The sequence below is a fragment of the Gossypium arboreum genome, chromosome 3 (assembly GCF_025698485.1).
Source record: "Gossypium arboreum isolate Shixiya-1 chromosome 3, ASM2569848v2, whole genome shotgun sequence".
NCBI lineage: Eukaryota > Viridiplantae > Streptophyta > Magnoliopsida > Malvales > Malvaceae > Gossypium > Gossypium arboreum.
Window position 1 is genome coordinate 123,148,409 of NC_069072.1, and position 16,416 is coordinate 123,164,824.

Below are 16,416 nucleotides of genomic sequence, written 5' to 3' on the forward strand. Positions count from 1 at the left end.
AAGAGATATTAAAGCTATTGTGAGACAGGGCCAGAATGGTTTCTGGGTTCCCTGTCGCAACTTTAAAATTCACTATAAATTATCCAAAAGAATTAGGAGATATACCTTATATGTACAGATTCCATTTTGAGTCTAGTTTCATTAGAAACAAACGACACCAGCATTAAAGCCCTGTACAGAGAGATATTCAAGTTATACCGCGCGAAGGTCAGAGCAGTCGATCCCTGTAACAGGGGTAACTTTAACTAATAAACTGTACCAATTGGCCTGACCAAAATCCTAGAAATAAATCCATGGATGGATATATGAGTCTAAATTCAGGAAAATTTACGAAACCAGTTTCCGAGTTTTGAAACTCGAGATATGATTTTTAAGGCGACAGTGACGCAGTTTTCCAGCCTGACTGGAAATGTCAAATTGGTGGGCAAAAACATGTGAACTTGGTTTGTTAACCCTCGGGTCCGACACCGGCGATGGTCTCGGGTTTGGGGTGTTACAAAATAAGATCAAATTTTAGTTGCAACAAACTTTGAAACCTTGAAAATTATATTATTATTATACACTACTAAATGCTTGATAAATTATTTACTTATACATAAGCAAATATATTTTTAAAAAGACTTATCCTATTTATTAATATGTATTGTTTATTTTTTCTTTGACAGTTTGTTATTGCTTCCTTTTCTTATTTGGCTTGTTTGATTGCTTCCTCATCTAGACTTGAGCATATTGTATTCACTGAATCACTGTAAGTTCTTTGGCAATTAAATTCTTTAATTTTGTTTTACTGTTATTGAAATTAGTATTGCAAAAATGTGACCCTTTTACTATGATTTGAAGATATGTAACACTTTAATATCTTGCAATAATGGCTCGTTTGCCTTTAATAGTACAAAGTGAGAGGCATAAAAGAATTGGTCTTGCTATTACAATATGGTTGCAAATGTGAACAGTTGCGAGTTGGTTCTTAGTTGCATTGGGTGCCATTCATAGCCTACATACTTATAGACCAAAGATTAGATCCTATATTTTAGATTTTTGTGCAAAACGAGATTATGTGAAAAGACTTGTATATGCTAGTGAAGAGACATGTATTGAACAAGTTAGGATGAAAAGAACTACCATTTTTAAACTATGTGAGATGTTACAAACTTTAGGGGAATTAAAATCGTCAAGGAACATGCTTGTTGATGAGCAAGTGGCAATGTTTTTACATATCATTTCTCATCACCTTAAAAATTGAGTTATCAAGCATCACTTTAATAGGTCCGCTGAAACCGTTAGCAGATCATTTCACAATGTTTTAAATGCTGCCATACGCTTACAAGATGTGTTATTTAAAAAGGCAGAGCTAATTACAGCTAATTCTACAGACCCAAGGTGGAAATGGTTTAAAGTATTGGAGTGAGTTCTATATATAGCTCGTATATAATTTAGTACATTTGTGTAACACCCCAAACTCGGCCTAGAAGTCTAGACTGAATTCGGAATGCTACATTGACCACCGAAGTGATCGTGAGAAAATCCTACAAAACTAGTCATTCTTAATTTGATTCCTAAAATAATTAATATCAAGTATTAAAAAAAACCAGAATAATAAAATGATTAAACCATAAAACAGAATTATACCACAGTGTTAAAAACCTTATATTCAAAACTGAATAACCAATAAAAGTTTGAAACCACAAACTACTAACTTATTAGCCTCAAAACTGTCCGAATCCTCTGCATACCAAGTCCAGCATCCAAAATCCCGAAATGTACCTGAAAGGGGAAACAAAAGAGGGGGTAAGCTATACGAGCTTAGTGTGAGATCAAAATAACTAGCTATCGAAACAGAAATAGATACAGTAAACCTAAAAATAATTCAGCAGTAGAACGCACTTACAGAGCGATTATAACAAAACAAACCATATGTAACTTTACAGTCATATGGCTCTGTTGACACCATATTAGAAATTCTCAGAAGTTACAAACTGGCCTAAGCCCTTTTTTCCAGAATTAGAATCGGTTGGGCCTTAGCCCATCCCACAAGGTTTCTTTAGACACGAGTGCTGTAACACCCCGAATTTGGGCCTAGAAGTATTGGGCCTTAAGTGTGGGCCCGTAAGAAGGTTGTATTTAGGTATTTAATTGTGCAATGAAATGACACAATTAAATGTCTGCTTTAGTGGTTAATGGCCCTGAGAAGTGTTGGAGAAATCTTGGGTCCAAACCTAGGCTTTAGCAAAAATTTTGGTATTAAGTGAAAAAAAACCTGGACGCTTGGATGAGGGCCTTTTAAATTATTGTGTTGAATAAATGACACAATGAGCAATGTGGTCTAGTGGAAGTGGCATAATTAAGGTTGTATGGGAGCTTGGGTTCAAGCCTTGGCTCTTGCAATTTATTCTATTTTTTTTAAGGGAACCTGGACTTTGGCCTTTAGACCTTATAACTAATTGGGGATAAAATATGACACAAAAAGAGCCAGTGGTGAAGTGGCAAGGTGGCGTCATAGAGTTGGCAAGGAGGTCCAGGGTTCAAAACTCATGGCAATCAAAGAGCATTTATTTTGCTAACAGGGGGCGGCAAGAGTTGGTGTTGAATTTAAACTCTGATGTTGGAAGGATCCCACATCGGGAAGCTAACATAAGAGTGGATGCGAAACTGGCTTTAAATAGAGAGAACCATAAAGAGAGTAAATGTACCTTTCTTGGTTGATCCCTTTCACTGTATGGCGTGCTCGTTTGGGTTGGGCGTCGGCTAAGAGTGCTCAGAGCGTGGATTAACTCCAGTCTCCTATTAGGTGTGTATTTCTCACTACTCTAGCTGTAGGATGGCTACTTCGGGCAGAAAAGGGCCATGTGGGCCCAATGGGCTTACGGGCCCAATTGAATAAGTTTGTATGATTGTGTAGTAAATATTGGACTAGGCTAGGTGAATTTCATATTTGTGGCTAGATTTGGGCTAAAAGGGCCACATGAGCGTGTGGGCCCATTTGGGCCGAGAATAGGCTTTAGGCCCATTCGTATTGTTATCCCTGTTTAGAATACTTTAGTTTACCAAATTACTAAAATGTCCTCAATTTGTAAAATTACCAAAGTACCCTCGATTTATAGAATTACCGTTTTACCCTCGATTTACAAAATTACTGTTTTACCCTCGATTTATAAAAGTACCATTTTACCCTCAATTTATAGAATTATCGTTTTACCCTCGATTTACAGAATTATCGTTTTACCCTCGATTTACAAAATTACTAAAATACTTTTGGTTTACAAAATTACCAAAATACCTCTAGTTTGTAAAATTACCAAAATACCACTGGTTTGTGAAATTATCGAAATACCCTCAATTTGTAAAATTACCAAAATACACCTGATTTACAAAATTACAGAAATGCCCTTGACTTTCTAAAAATTATAGAAATACCATTGGTTTACAAAATTACTGAAATACCCTTGGTTTGTAGATTTACCAAAACACCCTTGTAGGATGAAATGACTAAATACCCCTAATAGGTAAAAAGACCGTAAAGCCCCTGTAGGGTAAAGTGACCGTAATACCCCTATATGGTAAAATGACGAATATGCCCTTATGTTCCGTATGACTGATGTACTTAGGATTTACATATATTGATATTGGATTAGTTAAGTTTGAGTGATAGGTGGTGGTTATCGTAGGTGATTGATTTTGGAAACGTTTCAACTTCAACCCATAACAGGTGTGTAATAACCCTTGCAGTAGCTTAGATTAATATTCACCGAAAAGCCGAAATGCTAAAATTCCGGTATTTCGGGAACTTGTGATTTTGCCTTTGCTTAAAGATGCGATAGATACGATATGATCGATGTTTGGATCGATGGAGCAGGTAAGAGCGCAATTTTGTGCACGATGGTAAGTTGGGCCTCAATGGGTTTGAGTTTGGCCCAATGGGCTTTCAGCCCATTTGGGTAAAACCGATAGAAAATGGAATCGAAAAGTTGCATGTTAACACGGTTAGTACTATTGTAAAATTTGGATTAAGCAGGCTTAGTGGGCTAAATCAGCATTCGTAGGGCCCATTAAAGGTTTTGGGCCCAAAAGCCCGAATTTGATAAAGTGGGTTAAAGATTATTGTTTAAACACTCGGAAATATTGATAATTGTTAATGAACATGGAAAACCCTGATATTTGGTAAAATTATGAAATTACCCTTATAATATGTAAAATGACTGTTTTGCCCTTGTGAGCAAATGATTGACTTGGACTGTGTGGTTGATGGATTTGATTGTGAATATATGTTGGTGATATGAATGACTTGGCTATGATTGTTTGATTCAAATATGGGCATGACATTCTGCATACATGACATGTTGTATGGGTTGGGTTTTATAAATGGAGGAAGTGCTAAAAGGGCTATGCCCTGGGCCATCAAAAGGGCTTTGCCCCGCTTATCAAAAGGGCTTTGCCCGATTATTAAAAGAGGCTAGGCCTCGGTTATATGACAAAGCAGACTATGCTTGCCAAAGGAGAGTTTGGTTGGGTGGGTTGAGTTATTCCCACATGGTGTGTTGGTTGGTACGGGTGGAGAGTAGCGGACGGTGGGTTGAGTAGTCTACCTAAATGGGCTTGCATACATTCATTGATATTACATGTGATATTGAAATGGGCCTATGGGCCATACCGCTTCTGATAAAAGGCTTCGCCGATGATATGATTTATGAAAAGGCTTGCCCAAGATATGTCGAGACTAAATTAGGGCTTACGCCCATATTGCTACTGTTTAAGGGCTAAGGCCCAGACTGTACTGTTACTAAATAGGGCTTTGGCCCAGATTGTACTGACACTGTGTTATTCACTGTTTGTTTGTTGTTGGGGATTGCACACTGAGTTTTCGTAAACTCACCCCGTTTCTAACTGTGCAGGTAATCCTTAAGCTTAGATGGTTTGGAGCTACGAGGGACTCGGAGATGGCCACACTACTGTTTCTATTTCTTTTAATTGCAATAAGTAACCGGTTTATTTTTTTTATATAAGTTTTATCTTAATTAATATTATTATTTGGTTTTGGGTTGTAATAAGCCATTTTAATTATTTTTCTAGGATTATTTTATTTTATACCCTATATTTTACTGATAACAATCCAAAATGGGTTAGACTTAGGGCGCTTTTCTAAAATGATAATTGTTTTCAAAAAAACGCAACGATACAATTAATCGGTTTATAAAAAATATCTACTTAAATGAATTCCAACTCGTTTTTCTCAAAACCTAACCTCGCACCAAAGTGTGGCAATGGTTGTGGGCATGTCTAGGATTGGATCCAATCAAGAGCTTGGTACTTAAGCAGCCTTCATGGCTCACCTCCTCTGTTTCGGATACCTACCTAGTGCATAGCTTCCATTCACTTGGTTAAGCTTAACAAAAGTTGGTTTTAAAGCGCTAAAACGAAACGTGGATTTTTAACTTCAATGTGACATGTCGGATCCGGCCATAACGTCTGGGCTGGGTTCAGGGTGTTACAAGTGCCTTTTAGTCAAATAGTACAATCTGACTCTTCAGTCAATCATACAGTCAAATAATTTAGTCAGACAGTCAAATAGATATTGCAGTCACAGAATCACACAGACGCATATGAGTGCAAATGAATTATAAAATAACCCACCCATCCACCCAACACACCATCTCCGTCCAACCCGACACATCCTGTGGGGATTTAATCAACCCACCCATCCCTGCACTGCGAGTAGGACCTCTAAAAGCCCATCCAACCTTATACTCCACAGAACGTCATCCCGAGTTAACCGGAAATGATGATCATCAATATTGTCCTCGACCCTCAGGGAATTGGGACCGCCCACGACCTTCTGGGTATTAGGGCTATCAGTAAGCTGTACGGTGTTATGCGAAAGACCGCGATACAGACATGCAGTATAACTGCCATATCAGATATGCTACATAGCAAGGCTAGCATATAAGTTGTACTGTGCAATGCAGAGTGAATCGCGGTATAGACGTGCAGTATAACTGCCAGATCAGATAATGGTACATAGCGTAGCTAACATACATGCGGTATAGTGCAAGGCGGCAAACCGCTATACCGTAATCAATAATGTCCATGACCTTCAGGGTATTGGGACCGCCCATGACCTTCTGGGCATTATTAAGGGCTTTTTGAATGCAGACAAACTGCCAAATCGTAAATCTCCCTTCTCTTCAACATCCCACCTAAAAATATTTATGCATATGTATATATGTATGCAGTCAAATGTACACAATTCAAAATACAAATTCAGATAGTCAATCAAAAGGAGACGCGCACATCCGGTCAATCAGTTACAGAATCAAACATGTGTACCTTCGTATCTCGAATCTAGTATCAACTTATCTAACAAAAATCACAAATGCGCACATATCAAGCCCAAATAAAAGTCATAATTACCCATAGTAAGGCTTAGTCGAGGGTTGAAACACAGAGTCGCATTTACACTTGCATTTGACCTAAAACCCAAAGTTTGGCGAGATAAGGCCATACACTCGTGTACTCTGACTGTGTGGAGCACTCCAAGCCGTGTAGGGGATTCGGGTCCATAACCGTGGGTTCCAATGCACGAGATCTTGTAGCACTTACCAATGAGGCCCTATCGATTAGTATTATACAGAAGAAATCAATTATAGACACTAATACAATTAGATCTGCTCTTCGTCCAAACGCTCGTGTGAAGGGTAGCACACGGCCGTGTGACAGAGGCACATGCCCGTGTGGTGCAGAGGCACGGCCGTGTGATCAGGCTGTGTAAGACACTTTCCTATTTCACTAAGCTCAAATGCAGAGTAGACACGGCCGTGTGAGGGTCTCACACGCTTGTGTGGCCACCACACACAACCGTATGTTCCAAAACACACGCCCGTGTGGAATCCCTAATTCCCAAATCAGTCATATGACCGTGTGGCCAAGCCGTGTGACCCTAAATCTCAATCCCTAATTCTCAAACTCACACGCCCGTGTGGGCCAAGGGACACGACCGTGTAATTTTTGGCAAAAATCCCCAAAACAGCCACACGACCGTGTGGTACCAAAATTGGTGAAACCTTAATTTCCCAAATTCACACGGCCATATGCCATGGCACACGACCGTGTGGCCGTCGGAAGCCATGAAACCACCCTAGAACATCCTCGAAAACACCACTTTGGCCACCAAACCGTCCTCAACTTTGGTACTATCGAAACCACATCAAAAAATAGAGTATCGCACTCCCTTTCAACCTTCAAAGCTCTGAAACTAAAGAATCAAAGCAATCTCACAAAAAGCCGAAACAATACTTGTAAAAAACAAAAGATAAGTAGATTAGTAAGAGCTGAGTCCCACACCTATTTCGATGACGAAGAAGACGACAAAGGAGCAGAAAATCAAGGTCTTTCGACCCCACAACACCACTGATTCCAAAAAGCAAAAAGAAGAACGCAAGAACAAAAACCAAGAAGAAACAAAACAAAAAATAACGTGTCCAATAAAAGAAAATAAAAATAATTAATAATAACACTAAAGACAAATAAATAAAATAATTATTTTAACTGAAATAAAAAATAACTAAAATGTTTTCTAAAATTCCCATATAGGGACTCGAAGTCAAAACCCTAAGACAAACCAACACACTCACAACCACTAGACCAGCAGGCCCATTCTGCCACTAAACTGCACAACTTAACTTATGTGTGCAACCTTTCCACTATCCCTACACTCAAAACCCAGAACTTTTAGGCCCAAAATTTGGGGCGTTACAATTTGGATTTAAATATAATATTCTAACTCGAGATTTTATACATGTGATGTAGAATTGCTTAGGTACTTTAGATAGAACCCACTTCAAGATTAGGGTTCCAACAGTTGATAAACCTAGATATCGAACGCGAAAATGTGACATAGCAACAAATATATTAGGTGTTTGTACACCTGATATGCAATATGTTTATGTTCTTCCTGGTTGGGAAGGTTCTGTTGTTAATGGACTAGTTCTTTGAGATACCATTAGTAGGAGACATGGACTAAAATTTCCTCATGGAAAAATGCAAAAATTAGAGGAATTTGAATTAATTTTTAAGATCATACTTTTTTGGAAAATTAACCATGACAAATAGTTTCTTTTTACAGGTTGTTATTATCTAGTTGATGCTGGATACACAAATTGTAAGGGATTTCTTGCACCTTTTAGAGGACAAATATATCATTGGAATGAGTGGCGTCAAGGTTACCAACCAAGTACTCTGGAAGAATTTTTCAATATGAAACATGCTTCAACGCGTAATGTTATTGAAAGATATTTTGGGTTATTACAACTTAGATGGGGAATACTTAGGAGTCCATCATTCTATCCTATGAGGGTGTAGAATAGAATTATTATTGCATGTTGTTTGCTCCATAATTTTATTCGAACCTATATGAGTCTTGATCCTATTGAAGAGGAGTTGGGAGAAGGATTACCTAGTAATGTGATAGATGATGATGAACTGAATATCATAAATATTCATCCGTCGGAAGCATGGGCTACTTGGAGGATGAAACTAGCCAACCAAATGTTCGATGAATGGCAAGCATCTAGAAATTAGTTAGGTTTAGGGTAAAAATAGTAAACGTTAAGTTGTTTATGTTATTTCATATATCTAGTTTATGAAACTTTGGTGTGGTTGAATTTTTTTTTGTATTGTACTAGACTTGTTGAATGATAATTTATTTTCTTTTGATTCATCATGCATTATAATTTTATAAAGTGTTGACCTTTTGATGCATAATATTGAACTTAATTTTTATTTGCGTTTTTTCTTAAGCTAGTTACGTCAGGTTTTTCCCAATATAGTGTTTCTTTCCAAAGTTCTCAAGGAACCAAAAGGAAATGGGTTCCAGAAAAAGATGCTGCGTTGGTTGCTTTTATGGTCAACTTGCACAATGCTGGAACCTCTAATGCAGATACGGGATTCAAAGCCGGCTATTTAAATGAGTTACAAAAATGTTAGAAAAAGTTTTACCCAATGCCATGTTAAATGCTAAACCTAATCTTGAATCAAGGATTAGGACATTGAAAAGGGATTGGTCAATCGTTTATGACATGCTTAGTGGAAAAAACAATAGCGGCTTTGGTTGGGATGAGCATAGGCAGCTTGTTGCTACTGAAGATGCGGTGTGGAACTCATAAATAAGTGTAAGAATTATTTTAAGTCTTTATTATCTTATTTTGATAAAACTTATATCTAATATGAATTTCTCATTTTTATAGAGTCATAAAGAAGCAGCTCAATTCAGATATCGGAGTTTCCCTTATTATGACCAACTTACTGCCATCTACGCAAAAGATCAAGCCACTAGAAAAGCTGCTCAAACAGCTGCTGATATTATTGAAGAAATAAATGCTGAGGATGCAGCTACTACAAATACTCATGAAGAAAGAAACGATTTCTATGGATCCGAAGCTGACGTTTCTTTGGATGACATGGATCTTTCAACTGCACAACCGCAACCAAAAATGCAACCAGCAAGAAACCAAGGTGATTTTTCATTTTCAAAGAAGAAAAAAAGATTTCTGATGCAATTGATTTTTCTACTTCATTTAATGATGCTGCCGCTTTATTGGCGGAAAATATACGGACCGTTGGCCTTGAAATCAGTAAGAGTATTGCCTCCGAAGTGGTAATTCAAAAAAAGTCAGAAATGACCATTTAAGAAAGTGCTTTGAAATTATATCCAACATTATGTGAAGTGGAAGGTTTAACTGAGGATGAACGCTATCGAGCATTGAGCAAAATTCCAGATCATCCAACGTAAATGCTCATTTTCTTTAGTTTACCTTCTGCTGTGCGATTGGAATAGGTAAGAAGATTTATTGTTGAACATTAAAAATCATGGTTGTGTTGATATTTTGGTAACTTTTTGTGTTTGTAATATTTGGATGGTATAATGACATGATAGAATGTCATTACAATGTTATAACTTTTTGATGTTGTAAAATTTTAAAACATATAGTGTCGTAACCATTTTTTTGAAAAACGGGAATCGACTTGGATTTTGAAAATGAACATAAAAAAAACGGGAGTCGTCACCGATCCTTTTGACTAGGTGTGATCGGGTCATCTCATTACAGTGGTTGTTTTTTAATAAATAACTTGATTTTAAAAAAAACAACTTTGGTCTACGCAAATCAAGAAAACAGGTTCGGGAGTCGGTTACGCACGAGGAACGATTAGCACCCTCATACGCCCAAAATTGGTACCTAGTTGATTAATTAGTGTCTTAGTGTCGAAGATTGAAAACTAGGAAGACTTTTGAAATACGATCCCTCTTTGTAAAGAAAATGCTTAAATATTAAAGACCTTCTCGTCTCAAATATGAAATGTCATATCCAGTGAGTTAGGACACAACATCTTGAATCTTTGAGAGCGAGCTTGCCTTTTATAAAATCTGTGTATTTTAAAGGGTATTCGATTATTTAGAGTGAACGAGAGAAATCGAAACCCAGTAAGTTAGGGCACATTTTCTCGAATTCTCAAACACCGAATATTGCCTTTATTCCAAAACAAATTCTTATTTCGAGATGACAAAATGTCATACCTGGTAAGTTAGGGCATAACACTTCGCATCTTCGAGAATAAGCATTCTTCAAAACTCGTATAATGATTTAAAAAGAATATATTCCGTTATTTAGGTTAAATGAGAAAAGTCGAAACCCAGTAAGTTAGGGCACGATTATCTCGAATTACCTAATACAGGATATTGCTTTTATGAGAGAATTGTTTGAATATATTAAGTGAAAAAATATAACGTGATTTATAAAAGTAAATTTTGGTATTAATAATAATGTATAATAATGAGCGTGACGATATCAAAATAATAATGTGAGCAATTACATAAAAATGAAATAATAGCAAGCCTAGTAATGTGTAAATATAGACAAATGCATGAGGAAAATAAAACCATCGAATAAAAATGCATAAAACATGACAAAAGAAAAATGGCAATGATGACGAAAACAATAATAATAGCAATAGTATAAAACGATAATAATGCATATGGTATTAAAATATATATATAATAATAGAAACAAAACAAACAAAACAAACAAAAAAAATATATGATATATTAAAATATACGGGATATATATATGAAATGAGTACATAATAGTCATAAAATATACATAATAGAATGTACAAACAATATGATATTTACAATATATATGTACATAATATATATGATATGTATAATATTAATATACATGTGCATAATATGGAGTATTATATATATATATATATATATATATTAGAAGGATGTATATATGATATACAAATGCATTAACAAAACAATAATACCAAAAATTAATAATAATATATAAATGTAGATGTATATGTATAGGTTAAAGATATATACATATAATAATACATACACTAATATTATTATCAAATATAATGGGGCAAAAATAGATATAACATATAATGTATAGTATGGTATTTAAATGCGTATACATGAAATATATATTGGGAATAATAATAATATATAAACATATAAAATATATATATAAGTGTTAAATGGAAAATAAAAGATTACTAAATAATAGTATAAACATGCTAATAATAACAATGAGAATAATAAAAAATGATAAATAATATTAGACAATAAAAAGGCAAAATAATACAAAAACGTATTAAATATGAAAAAGGGACTGAATTGGAAACAAAATGAAGTTTCAATGATTTAAAAATAATAAAGGAGAAATGGACTAATTTGAAAACGCTGCATCAGGAGGGCCAAAAGGAAATTTTCCGAGCCCTTAAAACGCATCATCAAGGGAGGGCTCAGAGCACCCGAACTCGCCCGAAGTTATGGCGGATCCGCATGCCACATCAAAACGCCAAAAATATTTTCCATTCTAAGTCCGTAAAATCGTACTTGATGTTCAAAAGATTAATTCATTAAGGGTTAAAGTGAATGGAAGTCAGGCACCGTAGGAAACCGGAAAAGAGGAGGTGAGTCCATCGGATCGCTAAGTACCAAACTCCTTCGGATCCAATCCTAGACATGCAAACCACCATTGCCATACCTTAACGTCATGTATATTTCTAGGAAACCGATTTGATTAAGTCCTTTTTAGGAAAGTGATTAATTTTGGAAAATATCTTCATTGCGGAAGCTTTGCTTGTTTTCGTGTTATTTTGAAAACAATTACTGTTTTTGAAAACGCGCCCTAAAGCTATCCAATTTCAACAGTTAAATATAAATATTACCTATCTTAATAAAACATATAAAAACCATCAAAAATAAATAAGCGGCCTTATTACATTTAAAAGCCCAAAACCTCAAACGTAATTAAAAGGATGTCCAGTTCACCAGAAGAAAATCAAACTTTCAGAACGGGTGGCTACTCCGAATTTCCTCACAGCACCAAGCCCACTATGGTTGGGGATTACCTGCGTGGATGAAAATAAAAGGGGTGAGTTTGGGGAAACTCAATGTGTAAGGAAAACCCATTCAAAGCCCAAGTTAGCTCAAGCCTATTGGGCCTAAGCCCATTCAGGTAACTGTGATACTGGGCCAGAACCCTTTTCAGATTACAATAAACTGGGCCTTAGCCCCTTATTCAGATAACAGTATGGCCCATAGGCCCATTTCAAAATACATGCAACATCAGTAAACATATGCAAGCCCATTTGGGGAGACTACTCAACCCACCAACCACTACACTCCACCGCACCAGCCATACACTCCATGTGGGGAATAGCTCACCCACCCAAATTAACACTCCACGATTGCTTGCCTTTGCTGCTCGCTTATCAATAAATTGAGGCAAAGCCTCCAAGACGTGGACAAGCCACTTTCAGTACTTCCTCCGTCAATATCCCATCCCATGCATCGATAATAACAACATGGCATGCAAGAAATAACAACAAATCAAACATACATTTAGGTCAATTTAACCCTAGGGGTATTTGGTAATTTATCTCCTATGGGTAAAATTGTAAATTTTCTACTTTTAAAGGTATTTCAGTAATTTATCTATTTTAGGGTTTTCATGCATATTCCTACCTTTCACGCATCAATGTAATCACGCATCGAGGGTTCTTACCGAATTGGGCCGTTGGCCCATCATTCTAATTTTGGCCCATTAAGCCCAAAAATATCGAGGGCACAGAAATCATGCACTTTGCAGTCCAAACATTCAAGCTTACCAAAAACATTAATCGATTTACCTCACGAGCATTCGCACACTTGCAAATCTACAAAATACCGATTTTTGGCATTTCGGTTTTCGACTTTTGCCGATCCGACTAAGAAAGAGGGTGTTAGTTACACACTGCTTGCGACGATATCTTGATTTAGATCCACACACGAACCGCCTACAATTGGATTACTAACACGTTAATCTAACTATTCAAATACAAACTACGTATTAACCCCTTACAATATTCGGCCAACCACACCTACAGATCATAGTAAGCTTATAAGAAATCAATAAGCAACTCATTAACAAATTTTTGTCAATGTTTACCACATAATCATAATTTCACTGCAAGCTGTCTTCCTGAGCAACAGTCACTAAATCATTTATAACTTGAGCTACGAAACTCCAAATCAAGTTCCGTTAATTTTCCCTAAAAATAGACTCATATATCTTCTATCCATAAAATTTTCAGAATTTTTGGTTTAGTAAATCAATACCAGAATTTTCTCAAAGTTTCCCATGTTTCACTGTTTGACTAATCTGACCACCCTTCATTACGAATCAAATTTCTCATTGTACAGAATTCGAAATATGTTCTTGTTTATTTAATTAGAAACTAGACTCAATAAGCTTTAATTACATAATTTATTCAGCTTCTAATTCTTCTCCCACAATCTATGGTGATTTTCCAAAGTCACGTTACTGCTGCTGTCTCAAGCAGATTTATTACCAAATCACTCTTTCACACATACCTTGCATGCATGTTATTTAAACATGTATATCACCAATCAGTCATCACATATCTATGATTTTACTTAATTATAATCTCCATTTCATCATTTTAAAGCACAACATGTTAGCTAATTTTTCCCTTTAACATCTAAGGCACATGCATGCTCATTTGTTTGGCTCAACTTCACCTATCTTCCATTTTTCATCAAAAGAACATGAAACAACAACCATTTCCTTCATTTTAATTCATGGCTAAATGCTCACAACACAACTAAAAATCAAAATATACTTCAAGAGTTAAGGTAGAATCAAGAAGAACTCATGAACCTCAAAATAGAAGCAAGGTACCAAGAACTTACCTTCAATTTTCCTCCTCCTAATGACCGAATACTCAAGAGCTTTCTCCTCTCCTTTCTCTTCTCTAACGTTCAGCTATGATGAACAAAGATGGACAAAACTTTGTTCTTTTCACCCCTTTTTCTTTTAATAAAACTTCATTTCATCCATTTAATTCTTTAATACAAAAGACATGAAATTCTTATCATGAAACATTTACCTAACCTATTATCATGAAACATTTACCAAAATCATTATCATGGAACATTTACCTAACCTATTATCATGGAACATTTACCTAACCTATTATTATGGAACATTTACCTAACCTATTATCATGAAACATTTACCTAACCTATTATCAATTTGTATCAATTTGTACCATAAATTATGGATATCAAGTGTTCATTTTGCCTACAACAACATGATGGCTGGCCACTTCATGTAAAATGGGAGGTTTGTCATGCAAATCCTCCTATTTTGCACTCCTATTTATTTGGCCACTTCAATTTAGCCTATAGCATTTTCAAACATTTTCACATAGGTCCTATTTCATAATTTCACCCCCTTTTTCTTATGGAACAAAAATTAACTAAAATTGTCGGGTTCTATCTTAAGCTTAGGCTTTCTAGAGGCCCACTAACATAATTAAACCTATGCCAACATTCACAGATTCCCGAAAATTGGGGCGTTACAACTCTACCCTCCTTAAAGAAATTTCGTCCTCGAAATTTACCTAATCCAAACAGATGAGGGTATTGTCTTTGCTGCAACGCCTCTTCGGCTCCCAAACTCGAAGTTTCCCTTCCTTAACTTGTTGAAAACGAGCGACCAAAGACTCATCGTTTAACTATTTTTCCTTAATCGATCCACCAGGTTGGCCTCACTTGCAACTCACCAACAGACTTCCATCATCATACTGACTCAGACGAGCAAACATTGCTCTCGGATCGAATCTGACTCTACGACTTAGAGCATCGGCTACCACATTAGCCTTGCTTGGGTGATACTCGATCGAATAGTCATAATCCTTAAGCAACTCAATCCATCTCCTTTGCCTAAGGTTCAGCTCCTTCTGAGTCAACAAATACTTAGGACTCTTATGGTCAGTGTATATAATACACCTTTCTCCGTACAAGTAATGTCTCCAAATCTTAAGTGCAAATATCACTGCTGCCAACTCTAAATCATGAGTCAAATAGTTTCCCTCATGAGGCTTAAGCTATCGTGATGCATATGCAACACCTTACCCTCTTGCATTAACACGCAGCCCAAACCTACGTGTGATGCGTCACTGTACACAGTAAAATCATTCCCAGACTCCGACTGAATTAACACAAGTGCTTCAGTCAGAACTTTCTTCAACTTCTCAAAAGCTTCCTACTGTTTCTTAGTCCATACAAACGGTACTCCTTTCCTTATGAGTTTTATCAGGGGATGCTGCCATCACAGAAAAACCTTCTACAAACCTTCTGTAGTATCCTGCCAGTCCTAGGAAACTCCATATTTCTGACACTGACCTAGGCGGCTTCCATTCCAAAATCGCTTCAATTTTCTGAGGGTCCACTTTAATCCCTTTGGCAGAGACCACATGTCCTAAGAAGGTTACCTCTCTCAACCAAAATTCACACTTGCTGAACTTCGCGAAGAGTTCCTTCTCCCTTAACACTCGCAGCACTATACGGAGATGTTCATCATGTTTCGCTTCAGTTTCAGAATATACCAGGATATCGTCAATAAAGACGACTACAAATTGATCTAAAAATGGTTGGAACACATGATTCATCAGATCCATAAATGCTGGAGGAGCGTTCGTCAGTCCAAATGGCATAACCAAAAACTCGTAATGACCATACCGAGTCCTGAATGCCGCCTTATGGATATCTGACTCCTTAACTCTTAACTGATGATAACCAGATCGAAGGTCGATCTTAGAAAATACAGAAGCTCCTCTAAGCTAGTCGAATAGCTCGTCAATCCTTGGCAGTGGATACTTATTCTTAATTATCAGTTTGTTCAACTGGCGATAATCAATGCACATCCGCATTGTACCATCCTTCTTCTTCACGAATAGCACCGGTGCTCCCCATGAAGACACGCTTGGCCTAATAAAGCCCCTATCCAACAACTCTTGAATTTGATCATTTAACTCTACTAACTCCTTCGGTGCCATCCTATACGG

The 16,416-nt window shown here is 36.6% G+C and overlaps 1 long non-coding RNA gene across 1 annotated transcript; it reads left to right on the forward strand.

Annotated features, from left to right (window-relative positions):
• The first annotated feature begins 2,686 nt into the window (after window positions 1–2,686).
• Window positions 2,687–4,984, forward strand: LOC128290464 (uncharacterized). The gene is made up of 2 exons (XR_008280318.1): window positions 2,687–2,788; window positions 4,890–4,984. It is a non-coding gene; the product is annotated as an uncharacterized LOC128290464 (long non-coding RNA).
• The last annotated feature ends 11,432 nt before the right edge of the window (window positions 4,985–16,416 follow it).